This window comes from Gasterosteus aculeatus, chromosome 13 (assembly GCF_964276395.1).
Source record: "Gasterosteus aculeatus chromosome 13, fGasAcu3.hap1.1, whole genome shotgun sequence".
Classification (NCBI taxonomy): Eukaryota; Metazoa; Chordata; class Actinopteri; order Perciformes; family Gasterosteidae; genus Gasterosteus; species Gasterosteus aculeatus.
The window spans coordinates 15,772,348-15,786,999 of NC_135701.1; the positions used below are offsets into that span (position 1 = coordinate 15,772,348).

Below are 14,652 nucleotides of genomic sequence, written 5' to 3' on the forward strand. Positions count from 1 at the left end.
GAACAACAAAATATCTTGGACCACAGAAAGATTTTTATTGTGAGTGTACAAAGTAAATTATTGTTATTAATTTGACAAGCTAGCAACATTTTCTAATGAGCAAACTGCAACGTGCAATTTTGTGCTTGGAAACTAGCAAAAATGAGTTTAGCAGAGCTTCCATGTCACAATCAGCTGCTGCAAACAACTCAAGGGACCAGCGACATTTAACACTTGGGCACAATGATGAGCTGAAAGACTCAACCAATCTCTGCAGAATTTAAAGAAAAGAGAATTTTGGGGAAAGAAATTGACTTTATAGTGTAATCTGGTGATTGCTTGAACGAATAGCGCCGCTACACTTTTTCCTCCTCTCGCTCCTATGATACTCACACATTAAGTTGCATCACTTAGACTAAGGAGCAGTTCAGTCACCTAAAACATTTAAATTTTTCTTAGAAATTGCTTTTCCAGATGCTCCACACTTTGCAAGAAATATACAGGAAGAGTGATGCGTGTCTAAGTGATGTTCCCTCTACTGAAATGACTTGACTTGGCATAAAAACGCGGGATTTGTCTGATGAGACCACAGCGGGGAGGAAACGGTTAACCGACCATCGCGCTATCCACTTTTCCCTCCCTCACTCTTTCTCGCTCTACATCCTCTTCCCATTCCTCCCTCCCTCTTTTATTTTCATTTTTTATTTTTGATTCATTTTCTTCGCTGCCCATATCCCCAAAGTTGTTTTGGATAGGGATGATCAGGGGATGTCAGAACCAGGCAAAAAGGTTGCTGTGTTGATTAAGTGCTGCTTGTGTGTTTTCATGGTTTTTCCCCCTCGGATCAGGAAGCAGTTCACATAGATCTAACTTTCTAGTGACAGGTGTCATTTTATGGATTAGAGGCAGATTTGGGTTTGGGTAAAGCTCCAATTATTTTCTCTTTAGCTTCTGTTCCACTTAACAAATTCTAAACCACTCCCTTAAGAAAATTGGGGCAACTTTCTAATTAAAGTTGTGCAGGAGTTATTTATGTGTAGAGTGGTCCATGAAACATACTGTGTGTAATTTGAATCAGTTGGTCCAGCGATTTGTTAATGGTGCTATTAATGGATCTCTTCTCCAAATTATTATAGTGTAACTGCATTGCATGCTGCAGGTTAAACAAAGATACATGTGCATGCCTTTGGACTGCGTTGTTTTTCAATAGACTCCTCATATAGCAACTATAGATAGCATTATCAGACCAGCTCATTTGTGTCGTATGCTTTTTTCATTGGATTAATAGTTTTACTTCTCAGAACGTCTGCCTCCACTGGCGGTCAGTTAATTTTGACAACTGATGAACACAAAAGGTAATAGCTAGCAGAAAATATATAGGAATCCAAAATTGGTCATCTATATTTCTCTTATTTGCCTTAGCCAGGGCTTAACATAGTTTTCCCATTAGTTCTGGGCAATTATACACTGGTTCAGGCAGGTGGAATGCCTCCTGAAAAATGAAGTTGATCTCTATCCCGGATCAATATTAAGCTAATATATCCAATCAACAAATCCAAATTTATATTCATAACCAGTTGTTAATCCATGATAATACTACATAGTGGACCCATCAAGATCCATCAAGAGATACATACATAGATCCATATCTATCCTCTCATAAAACGGACAATTTTTAAGGTTTTAGGGGGATCTATTGACAGAAATGTAATAACATCACCTGAAACAAGGAATGTTGTGTTTAATTACTTTAAAATCAGCCCTTCATATCTACACAGGGAGTGTGTCCCCTTCAAGGACTCAGCTATGCTGCACCGCCAGAAGCTCAGAATGAACAAACCAAACATTGGACCTTTTGCATTTTTACACTCCCTGCGAGCTATGCGCTTGGGAAGAGATGGGCGAGCGACGGGGTCTTCCATTGTAAAAATGATACATTTTGGCATCGTTATCGGATTTGTTATTGCCATATGATTTCTCCATGTACATACCAGCACAAACATGTGAGATGTCTAGCAGAGTCTGACTCTTGGCCTCTCCCGAGGAGGTAATGTATTTTACCTCGGTGTGTAAGTGGAGCTGCAGCATCTCACAACAACATACATTGAAAAGGAGCTTTTAAGCAAACTGCGCGCAGCAGTAAGCGGGGGAACTTATCAGCTGCCTCCTCCTTGCCTCAGAAGCCATTCCCGCCCCCCCTTTCTGCAGGTGTTTTTCTCCCTGCCTGGCCTCAGGACACACACAGATGCGCTCCATTACCGTGGAAAAAAATCATCCTTTATTGATTCACTAAGTGAAGGAGCCAGAGACAAGAGTGAGCATATTTAGTCTAATCCCTGCTGTTTGGGCCATGCACGATGGACTGCTCCTTAATCCCCAAAGCTGTCAAAGTCACTTCACAGAGAAGACCCAGGACGCCTTGTGATGGTTATACAATACGCAATGCTCCAATTTTTCTTTTGACTTGTCCTCCCCGCTCACAGTCATTTCAATGAAGCTCTTCTAAAAAGGGGATTAGACATTAGGCTATCTCATATTTTGGGCTGTCACTCAGCCAGCTTTCTTCTTTTCTGCTCCTTCCTCGGTGCACTGATGAGGTGTGTGAATGCTGTAGGTCAAACAATTGTGGCCCCTGTTGGTGTTTTTTTTTAACACCATAATTCTACATGAATCAGAAAGGCTTTCACTCTATTCACACCTTTAAAGAAAAGTCCTCATCCTTAAAAACAAACTTGTGCATATGTAGAGCAGACTTAATGACTTACTAGATTACTGTCAGTCAAAAATGTGTTTACAGAACTCGCAAGATAGTTGCACTTTTGAAAAGTCTGAAAGTGTTTGCTCTTCTGCTGCACGGTCAAAGTCAAGCAACGGTATGAAATCATCTGCTCTCATAATTTTCCAGTTTTCCTTTTACCCTGCAGTACGTGACAGCGAGCCAAAAGCACCAAATGATACACACACTTTGACTCAAAATTGTAATCAGAGCTCAAAACGATTATTGGCAATGAAAGTGCACCTTGGATTTTGGAATGGACTCAAGTGTCGCTAAATGGTTCGTATGGGATAGTTAATTGAAGCATGTGTTTGTGTGCCATGATGGGAGCTGGACCCCACTGCAAGCATGAGAGCAGGGCAACACTGATAGGTCAGGTGTACTTTATTTTCAGGTTCACTCAGTCGCTCAAAGCTGCTCATCTTGGCCAGCTGAGCCAAGAATTTGATGCTCTAACCACGCCTTACTGGCTGTGAACACCCATTTAAAAAAATGACAATCTAACGGATGCCCTATTTCTTCTTAGTGACATCCATCCATCCATCCATTGTCAAACCGCTTATCCTGCACACAGGGTCGCGGGGGGGCTGGAGTCCATCCCAGCCAACTTCGGGCGATAGACAGGGTACACCCTGGATTGGTCGCCAGCCAATCGCAGGGCAACACAGAGACACACACCCATTCACACTCACATTCACACAACTACGGGCAATTTAAAGTCCCCAATTAACCTGATCCCCAGAGCATGTCTTTGGACTGTGGGAGGAAGCCGGAGAACCCGGAGAGAACCCACGCAGACACGGGGAGAACATGCAGACTCCACACAGAAAGGCCACTGGGCAGAATCGAACCCAGGACCTTCTTGCTGTGAGGCGACAGTGCTAACCACCACGCCACCGTGCCGCCCCTTCTTAGTGACAAGAAGGTTTAAAATTTACATCTGCATTACAGCTAAACATAGATTACATTTTTGTTAGTTTTCATTAAGCAATAGGGATTTTTGAAAAATTCATCAAACAAAACATTATTTCCAGAGTGGCGTCATACTTCAAATCTGTTTTGTAGCGCCACAGACGGGGGAATCTTCCTATTGTGATGCAAACCATAACACTTTTCCTGACTGACGGCCTCCAGCCAAATAAAAGCAATACTGAGGTGACAGTTTTTCATCAAGCTACAGTTTGCAGATAGGTTGCGCTTTTGACTGAAAATAACAGAGCTGATTTCACCCTGAAGGACATGCCAGCAAACAGCTGTTTCTTTGTTCTTTTAACTGCAAATAAAGAAATCTTTTGAGCCTGCAATTTTGAGTTATTAGCTGTCTGGGATATAGTCATGCAACATTTTAATGAAAAGATAGATTTGGTCACACAGTAAGTCGTGTATTGCCAAATCAGATCACATACATGGAGTTTGTCTCCGGTTACACGTTGCCCTGTCATACATAGATCAAATAAACAACAGCATATAAAAAAAAAAGACATTAAGGACAACGAAATAGAACACACAAACTAAGCATAAACATTAGTGATATGTACAATAAAAATATGAGGTGGCAGTAGTCTAATGTATAGTGTAGTGCAAGTAGTGCAGATAGAGGCGTCTTGTTAATTGTTCATCAGAGTGACGGCCTGTGGAAAGAAGCTGTTCCTGTGCCCGGTGTGTTTTGGCGTACGGTGTTCTGTAGCGCCCACCAGAGGGGAGGAGTTGGAACAGCTTGTGTCCAGGGTGTGAGGGGTCTGCAGTGATCTTGCCGGCCCGTTTCATGACTCTGGAGGTGTATAGGTCCAGGATGGAGGGCAAGCTGGAACCAATAGTTCTCTCAGGAGACCTGACAATCCGTTGTAGTCTGGCTTTGTCCTGTTTGGTGGCCGATCCAAACCACACAGTGATGGAAACAGACTGGATGATGGCAGAGTAGAACAGAATCAGCCGCTCCTGAGGCAGGTTGTACTTTCTGAGCTGGCGCAGGAAGTACAACCTCTGCAGAGTCGATGTTGGAGCCCCACTTCAGGTCCTGGGAGATTGTGGATCCCAGAAACCTGAAGATCTCGATAGCAGACACAGTATTGTTGAGTATAGTGAGGTGGGGGGGGGGGGCGGTGTTGGGGGGCTCTTCCTAAAGTCCACTGTCATCTCCACAGTTTTGAGCTTGTTCAGCTCCAGGTCGTTGGCCAATCTTAGCACATATAATATTGGCACTTGTTATCGGCACCAGAAGCTTGAATTAAAAAAAGGTGATAAACTGATAAAACAAGGTGTTTGTGTAATGTAAGCTGCAAATGTTGGCATGCCTGGCTAACTATTACCCATCCGTTGTCACCCTCTTGTTCGGGGTCGGGTCGAGGTGGCAGCAGGCCCAGCCGGCTGACCCAGCTGGGAGATATGATCACTCCAGCTTGTCCTGGGTCTTTCCCAGGGTTTCCTACCAGTTGAGCGTGCACGAAACCCCCCCATTAGGAGGCGCTCAGGAGGCAAAACTACCTCGACTAACTTTTTCGATCGCCCTTCAGCTCCTCAACTCCCTTCCCTTCTGATTCTCAAGCTCCTCACCCCATATCCAAGGCTGAGGCCGACCACCCTACGGAGGAAACTTTGGCCGCCTGTATCCGCAACCTCGTTCTTTCGGTCATGACCCCGATCCGTCTGGTAAATTGAGAGTTTTATCTTCCGGATCTGCTCCCTCTTCACCAAGACGGTCTTGTGCAGCACCTATTTTACTGCACGAGCCGCACCGATCTGCCTACGGATCTCCTGGCCCATATAACCCTCACTTATGAAGACCGGGAGATACTTGAACTGACCGAGGTGCTATTCCTCATCCCTGGCCGCTTCACACAGATGGCAGTAGCTGAGGAGAGGGGAGACATCTCTGACTGCACCCTGTCTAACGTTAGCTAGCTAGCAAGCCTTGATAGTTAACTAGCTAATACAAGCTTGCTAACGTTAGCTAGCTAACTAAATCATTTCAAAATAATTAATACTTAGTTATCTCTCTCTCAGAGGAAATTCTGAGGGCATTTTTGCGAAATTATATTTCTTAGGGGCAATCTTTCCTTTTTCCCTTGTGTATTTCCGACGCTGCTACTACTACTACTACTTTTGTGTTAATGCCATCTTAGAAATAATTAATTTGTGTGTTAAAAAATTAAAGACAGCGCGGGTCTACCTTTTAAAAAAGAATTCAGGAGCTGGCATGATCAGAGATGACGGTCTGGGTTTGAAAGGTTGCTTTTACAGTCACATCGAGATGCAAATTATTTTGAAACTTGAATCATATTTTCATTATTTAAACGTGGAGAGATTTATTTCACAAGAGGACATTTTAGCCGAAATCCAAATGAGTCCTTATGGAAAGAGACAAATTTCCTCTGTGTTGTACACATAACACTGGCTGAAATGCACTCTGTTAGATTGAAAAGTTCACTTTGTCACCATTAATGGCAAGCCCATTCAAAACAAAAGCAGTCCTGCTTCCCCAGCATGTTTTAAGCCACTAGAAGAGGCCTCGATAAAAGTGCCATGTCTGGGCCTTTGTAGTTCATTAAGACTGTCTGGGTGCAGATGGATCTCCCTTGAGAGCCACCACTTCATTAATCCTCCAAACCACACGAGCAGCGGGACAGCAGACAGTCCACTCATCACAGCCACTACACAAGGGAGGCAGTCCAAGAGGAAAGAGGATGGGGTTGGCTCAGAGGACATGTATATATTTGAAATATCTTTTCTTTTTCAAACGGCCTCATTGTGGCCTGTTTTACATCAAAGCAAATCTGCATGGAGTTCAAATTAATATAATTAAATTCAACGTACATTAATTTGAATGTAAAGATACGTGACTTTTCTTCTCAAGGAAGCTTGTAAATGTCATCAGTGTGACTGGTTAGGATCCCAGAGGGTAAGAAATCATACAGCTCTATAATAGCGGGTGAGAGTTGGCAGGAGGCTTAGAATTTATCTAAATTTCAATGTCTAGCGAACCTTTAATAATGGAATTATTTATAGTTTGTGACAATTACTGCAATACTGCAATGAAACCCATGATAGCTGTGTAGCCCTGAAGGCCTCAGAACTTTTTATATCAATACAATTCTTTCTCTGATATTTGTGCTTATATGGAAAAGTCACAGTAAGATGATGACATGGTTGAGACCTTTCTTTCCCAATTGGTAAAGTGGATTGTTTGTTGACTAAACTCAAATTGTAACGTCTCGTTAGTCTCATTCCTCTCCTCCTATCTTTCCCCTGATTGCCCTCCTCCTTCTCACCTGCACCGTCCACCCAGATGCCTCCAATTGCCTCATCAACCCACTCATATATCCTCCCTCGTGTTCCCCGCTCGCGTTGCAAGACTGTCATTGTGCTTCCTCTTGTGCACATCACGTCTCCTGTGCCAATCCCGCTTGTTTCTTTAATGACTTGCGACTTTGCCGTTTGTAGATATTTGCTTGCTCCCGGTTGGAGCCGCTTTGAGTTGATATTGTTACTTTTGGTGACCAATAGAGAACCATTTTTATTGAACTTAATCTCCAATGTGAGTCTCTTCTCTTGAGTCCTAACCCAGCCTTGAACCGTGATACAAACTACTTGATTACTAGATTTCCTCGGTGCAAATGACGTACAAAGGCTTTGTTTAACTCGATTAATCAAATAAATAATAAAATACTCATCTACAGAAATTATCACCAGCTGCATCCCTTTTTTTTTAAACCCGATTCTAAATCCATTGCTAAATAACCCTTGTTTACTCAGCGTTTTAAAGTTACAGCAGTCCTGATAATGAGCCACAGGCCTTATGATTTAATACTGCATGAATCAAGACTGAAATTATATGGGCCAATTTGGGCCAAAGAGGATTATTAACTTGACTGTCTTAATGCTAACACCTTTGATCATAAATCACCCCGAATCTCCATAATATACACCCAGTGGCGCTCTTTCGTTGGTCATTGCTTGATGACAGCAATAACGTGCACCCAATGCTTATGTGTGAAGCCCAGACGTGTCGCTGCGTTTTTTTTTTTTTTTAACGCTACTTTTTAATCCAGAAGGAATCACCGAGTGCTATTTGCTCGTTCCCCGGTTCAACAAAAAGATCGTGATAATGTAACACCGAATGGGGAAGGTCTGATCTGCACTGTTTGCATCTACACCAAGTGACCGTAAAGTTGCTATGGTTACAGTTGTCGAAGGCCTCACGCGGTGACCCAAACCATTTTCGGTGATATGAGTTTGATTATGTGGTAGCTCAGATTGACTTAAATGAGGCCAGGCTGGATGCTGTCCATTAGTTTGTGGAAGACATCATGTACTGTAGCAGATAATGTAAGCGCAGTGGAGAGACAGATTGAGGTTTGCATGTGTCCCAGAGAGTCCCTGTGTTTCAGATTTATAAAGGTTTAGGAGAGAATATCCTGCACTCTTAAGAGCTTAATCCCCCAGAGGATTAGATGGAGGCCACCAATGTTTGGAGTGTTGCATTACCAGAGCTTATCTTTTTTTTGTTGGAGTGGTTACTTACAGTAAACTGCTTTTTAAAAATCGTGAAGTCAAAAGTTTATGTGTCCCCTAGTTTTACATGTTTTTGGGGTGGGAGGACACCAAAACAAGAGGAACCTGAACGTCAAGGGGGGGGGGGCGGCGGTATTTTGATAATCAGTAACATAATGACAGGGTAAACAGTCACCGCATACAATACAAACGCGTATATGAACATGTATATACAGTACTCAGTACAATACCAGTACTGGTATTTGGAACCACCAGTACTACCACAGGCACCGCAACAATACACCTAAAGTTCCTTCTCCACGAGGATCGTTAAAACTATGTTTCAAATATTTTGAAATGATGATCCATTTAAAAATAGCTTTGTGGAAATTACATCGTCAAACGTTAACGTGATAATCAGTATCGTTATTATAGGGGGGCACAACAAAAGGCTAATCCAGGAAGGAGGTAGCGGCTCAATAGCAGCATTAGTAAATAGTGGCATATAGCTAATTACCCAATTGGATCAAACAGACTTCTCCTCTGTATTTAAATCCATTCTTGAGAGCTTTTGGTATTGTTTAGTGATGGTTCAGTGTGATACAAATACGTTGTTTCCGTTCTTAAATGTATGAAGTACCCTGTGCAGAAGTATCTTGAGTCGGCAGACCGTTTATACCTGTGGTTGGATCACAGTTGTGCTCGCTGCAGGTAGCACTCTGCCAGGGAGGCAAAGTGGGGCGAGATGTAAACATGCAATTGTCTACGAATTCTGACGCCCACAAAGTTTTTCTTCTAATTATATCTATTGAACAAGCACTCAGTTTGGATTGCATCGTATGTTTCCCTCATGCATCTTCGTGATAAGGGACCACAGAAAAGTGAGATAAGCTCTACTGGTCCTTCATTTTGCCAGTCAGATTTCTCCCATAAGCTCCTTCCCCATAGATTCATCTAACTGAAAAAGGAAGAAAAAAAACGTGGCCTGCAGTTGCCTCCAATTAACCTCAGCTTAGCTAGGCCTCCACTATGATTGGCTTTCATACAGGAGCCTATTCCACTTAAAGAAATGCCCGGTCTGGCACCAAGCTTTCTCATTTCTCCAACCTGCACAGGGGAAATATTTAAATAAGCCTATTAAAACAGGCCCAGGGCTGTTGAGAACGATGTAGAGGCAGTATTAGAACAAGGAAGAAAAAAAAGGTAACTGACGGTGTGGTACTCTGTACTTGGAACACAAATGGGCAGCTCTGCTTTCAGTCAGAAGCAGATTCAATCAACCAGAAGACAAACCGGGAAGGCACAAGTCACATCCCCGTCTCCTCTACAGCACTTGAGCGGGGCGTCATTGACAAGCAATCTCTTCCTGTCCCCCGTTATCGCTCCCCCGGCCTAACGGGCTACTACGTCCAGCTGGAAAGCCCAGGATGTCACCATGAGGCGCTCCCTCCTCTCCCCTGTTTAGCAGGACTTACAAGCCCTGACATATAATCAGGCGGTGCGTACACCTCAGTGGGCCACCGGGACGTCAGAAGCTGCACCCTCAGCGCCTCCGCACAGGAGAACCAGCAGGCATGCTCCCGCCTCCAGATGAGATGCCGCGCTTTGTACATGTCACCTTGAACCTGCGCGCGCACACAGGCACACTCAGCATGGAGACATGTATGTTCACGCACGGACCGATGCATGCGGGGCGGATTCGAGTTTCAAACTGAGGTGATAGTGAGGCACCGGGAGGCGTCTTTGGCTTGCGGAGGTCACGCGGGAAGGACGTCCACAGAGGCTGCCCACTTGAGCAATGACTCCACCGCCTTCCTTGTCATTTATGCCAGGACCATATTCCTGATTAACCATCAGTGCTCGATGCATATCTGCATGCTTTACAAAGCTGACGCGCCTGTCGATGACGGCGAAGCCGCTGTAGCATCTTCGTCTAGCAGCTGGAGCTGATGCAGTCCGACGTTTCCAGACACTTGTCATTAGTCTCTCGTAGTGTGATCTCCAGAAGCGTCCTCCATCTCCCCACTGCCTGCAATATGGCCAGCAGCATACGATGACTGTGCTGGATATGTAGACTGGTGCCATTAAAGCTCTCTGTCTTTTAATTAGTCTTTAGATTTCATGATCGAGTGCTTCCAGTTATGGATCAATGTCAAGATATTGCCAAGACAGCCACTCACATCACACTCCCTAACTGCTGATCAATGAATAATCTGCCGCAGAAAGCCCGCTGATATGTGTATACTATGTGCATCTGGAGGATTTGTCTTACGTGTACCTTATTTACCGTACCGTATTTCAACAAATACGCAGTTTGATTAAAGGAATGGGTGTGTAGGGTGGATGCGGTGTGTCAGGAAATGTACATCTGATATTTGTGTGAGTAAGTGTGTGTGTGTGTGTGTGTGTGTGTGTGTGTGTGCCTGTGTGTTTTTGCTCTAGTAGTAATTTTACGCTAAGTTCATTAAGAGGGGCCTAAACACCTTAATGCACTCCTGAAAGGGAGTCGAGCACGTACTGGGAAGAGGTGCTTATATAGTGCTTTGAGTTTCGAAAATCAATGAAATCCTCTTTTTCTTATTTTTAAATGAAAAGCTTCTAAATTTCTGATACAGATTAATTGGGCATCACATTCAGAATCTAGAGCTGGCACGGTTAAAGTAGTTTAGACCAATCTGCAGACTGTATTACAGTCATTCACCCTCTTAATTGAGGTTTGTGTCCATACTTTTGCAGTATCGTTTTTAAAATGAGATCCGTTAAATAGGTAGTCAAAGAATCTGATATATTACTGTGTTTTCAAAGTAATGAGGTGGCGAGATTATTACATTGTTCAAAGTGAATGCAAATTGGCTGCGATAAGCTTTTCAACAGACTTCTAATGCGTGGCACTTTTATAGCTTGAGAGCTATAACACATATAATAATTTGCATAATCTGCAATAAATAATCTGCGGAAATGAAAGAATTCTTGGAAAGACAATATATTTGAAACTCATCACATTTGGAAGCTAGTCTCAGGTATGCTTTTAAAACTGAACACTAGAGAGAAGATGCTTTTTAATGTTGAAGTATAGCTAGTGCTTTGGTGTCACTTAGTTTTTATGGAGTCTCTGAATTAAAATGTATCTCATAAGGACTCAGTAGGAAAGTTGGTTGCCTCTTACCCTTCTGATCCCTGGCACTGCATTAAGAGTAAGGAACAAGGCAATCATGCCCACACAGCCTCCACATCACTTCCTCAACTGTAATTATCACAAACAAAGCAGCTCCCTTTACACAAGCGGCAGGAGTGTGACTTGTAAATTTAAGTGAGCATGTGAGCGTGTGATTGGGAAAGTGTCCATGTGCATTTTTAAGTGTGTATGCATGTGCGTTTATGTTTGCCTACTAGCATTTATTGTCTGACATTTACTAAAAAGGTCTCTGCGGTACTTACGTGATGATGTTTCAGTCTTTGCACGAGGTTTTCAGAAGGTGCTAGCACTGATCCCACTCTGCCGCTGCAATTTTGACACCTGGCCACGCTGTCCTTGTTTACCACCGACCTGCTTGCAGAACACATGCTGTAATATTGAGCTGATCCTTCCCCTCCCGCTTTTGTATCTCACAAAGTCAGAGCTTAACTTTACACATCCTACAAGCAGGGGGCTAAAGCATAGGTTGCAATAGAGTACCATTGATCTGGTGGTCTGGTCAATGAGTCGTGTGTCCTCCCCGGGTTCTGTTGCCATGCCAACGGTGGCAGAGCTGAAAGGACCCCAGGTTTTGTGGGTCTTTAGGGATTCTTTTCCGTGGAGGACAGGCGCTACCCGTTTCACAGCACCTGCAGGTGCGAGGGCAGGCCCACACGGTCACATGATGTCACCCACAGATCAACAAGGGGGAGCATGTGGAGGGGATGATGGCGGAGGGAGAGTTTATCTGCACCCAGGATTTGCATCACTGCCCCAGGGCTCAGTGTCTGCTGCCCCCTAGTGTGTGTGTGTGTGTGACTGAGTTGTCAGCAGCTTTGCTGGCCGTTCACTGTGGTTAATGCCTGTTATCCAGCCCTGAGATGAGTGCTTTGATGTGGGGAAAATTGAGTGTAACTGTCGGAACAAGTAGCAATTTATTATATCGCAAATTGCTTCTTAAATAGCTTTGCTACAGAGACAGCCATAGAGTGGAACTGACTGGGAAGCGATGTCTGATGCACAAAGGTCTGAGGTCACCGGTGATGAAAGCTTGCCGTCATTAGGGATCCATTACACCTTGGAGCCTACTTCAGCTGATGGGACTCTGAGGATGTTGCGCTGCAGAAAAGCATTTACTTTTGTTTTGACGCTTGTCTGCATGGAGCATTTTCATTAGCTTCAAGATGGGATTTTGTTGTCTAGGAACTGAAATGCCACAGTTTGAGGCCGGACTCATAGACTGCGCCCTGTGTCCCTCGAGGCAAGTTAAGAAACAAATGGAATATTACTCTCTTTACGCTCTTCTACCGTTTTTTGCTTGAGCGTCTTTCCCTGTTTATCCCCCTTAATACAAATAGACTTTTAACTACTCTCAGTGTCTGGAGATCCAGTGTCTCTTCTTTCTTGGTGCAGCCTATTACAGCTCTGTTAAAACGTGTTCTTATATATTCTTTTTAGAAACTGAAAACTAAAACATTGTTATGAAGTGACAGTTTATGAACGGAGTGAAATAAATCAAAACAACACAGAAGCTCTGCTGTGTCCTTTTTTAAGGCGACATTTGGCGTTTGCCTTTTGTCATGTACGTTCAATCACATGCGTGACAGTTTGAGTTTGCGAGACCGGCTGAGGAGAAAGCTTGAGCAGCGAGTACGGTGGGAGTTGAATATTTCATCTCATGGAGGCTGCAGAACGCTGTTAAGCTAATCGGAAATACGATCCACTAACCGGCTTTGATACACGCAAGCCAGAAGCATTTGCTTTGCGCCCATGGTTCATTATCATCGTATAATTAATAGTACTCATCCCTTTTCTCTGTGTGCTCGTTAGAAAAGGGGAAACGAATAAATGATTAAATTAAAGGGAATCTGACGCCTATTAAAAGTGGGTTTTAATTCAAGCACTGTAGGTTATTTGAAATGTAACAGTGGAATCTTTTTTATGAGCTCCTGCAGAATAAGATAAATAGAATTAAACTTCCCAGAATGTAAATCTTCTCTATTGGGAAGAACAAAGCAGTGATGTAGAAAACGTTTTTATATTATAAGCTTACTGTATTAAGGCATTGCTTTTATTACGTCTATAGAACGTACCGTCTTGATTTGATAAGGTGCAGGGGATAGAGGTTCACAAAATGCATGATTGTTCCTCGACTAGATACGGACCAAGAACATTATGGTCAATGTGCCCCAAGACTAAACGGAGATTCCATTTTCTGAAACTGGTACAATGGTAGAACAAAAATGTGGATTTTACTGCCTTTACCTGGTTTGTTGTCAGTTCTGACAGAAGTTTCCAAATAACCTTTTTTGAAATGCATCTCAAAGCCCTTTCCCGGCATGAAAAGTAAAGTTTAGAGGTATTATCAGCTATTTATGCTAAATGTGACAAAACATGGCCCATGTGACTGAAGCATTTTTAGGGGCAGTATAAAGAAGCTGAGGCTGCAGCTCAAAGTAAAACACATATTGTTGGTGAAACCGTATCACACACATGGCAACTGGATATTTAAAGAGAAGTAGTGTGCGTAAGGGATCTTCAACTCCTTAATGAACTTGTTATATCTACATTTATTAGAGCAGCGGCCCCACTTAAGATAATATACCGGCCTTCAAGTTCAGAGTGTTGACGAGGTCCCGGAACAGCGCACAGAACTGTATTAAATGGCCACTTACTAAGCTCTGCGGATTACAAGCCTCAATGTCAAATAGTTTGCAAGATATGAATGTTGTTGCAATAATTACATTTTATTTTCTACTCTGCACCAGCGCTCAGGCATCATCACTGTAATAGTCTCAGCATGAGTGTAAAATTCAAATTCTATTGAGAAACATATGGATGTAATAATAAATAAAGCACATTTGATGGACTATAAAAATGAATGGTCGTCAGGTAGAAGGATTGATGAAGAAACACATAATTTGTGAGTTTAGATATGTTTTAAATAGCATAGTAACAATACATAAATAGGAAGCGAGAACTTAAAAAAAAATTTTTTAATAAAAATAAATACCCAGACCACTTCTAACAAGCAACCACATCAGAACTCTGACATCTTTATGTTCCCGATATATTAAGAAAGGTGACGACGCTCTGACCGGAAACCAAAGTCCTTGGGTCACACTGTAAACCTCGGGGAAACACTGTATTGTATTACATTATAATGAGTTACGGTGTGGAGAGCATAAAACATGTTAAAAAAATGTTACTTGGGCCGGAGTACAAAGTCAGG

At 43.0% G+C, this 14,652-nt stretch overlaps 1 protein-coding gene across 1 annotated transcript in view; it reads left to right on the plus strand.

The window, feature by feature from the left end:
• The window catches only part of LOC120830349 (transmembrane protein 132C), a 95,767-nt gene that overhangs the window by 48,320 nt on the left and 32,795 nt on the right, over positions 1 to 14,652 (plus strand). The gene's annotated exons all lie outside the window — the stretch shown is intronic.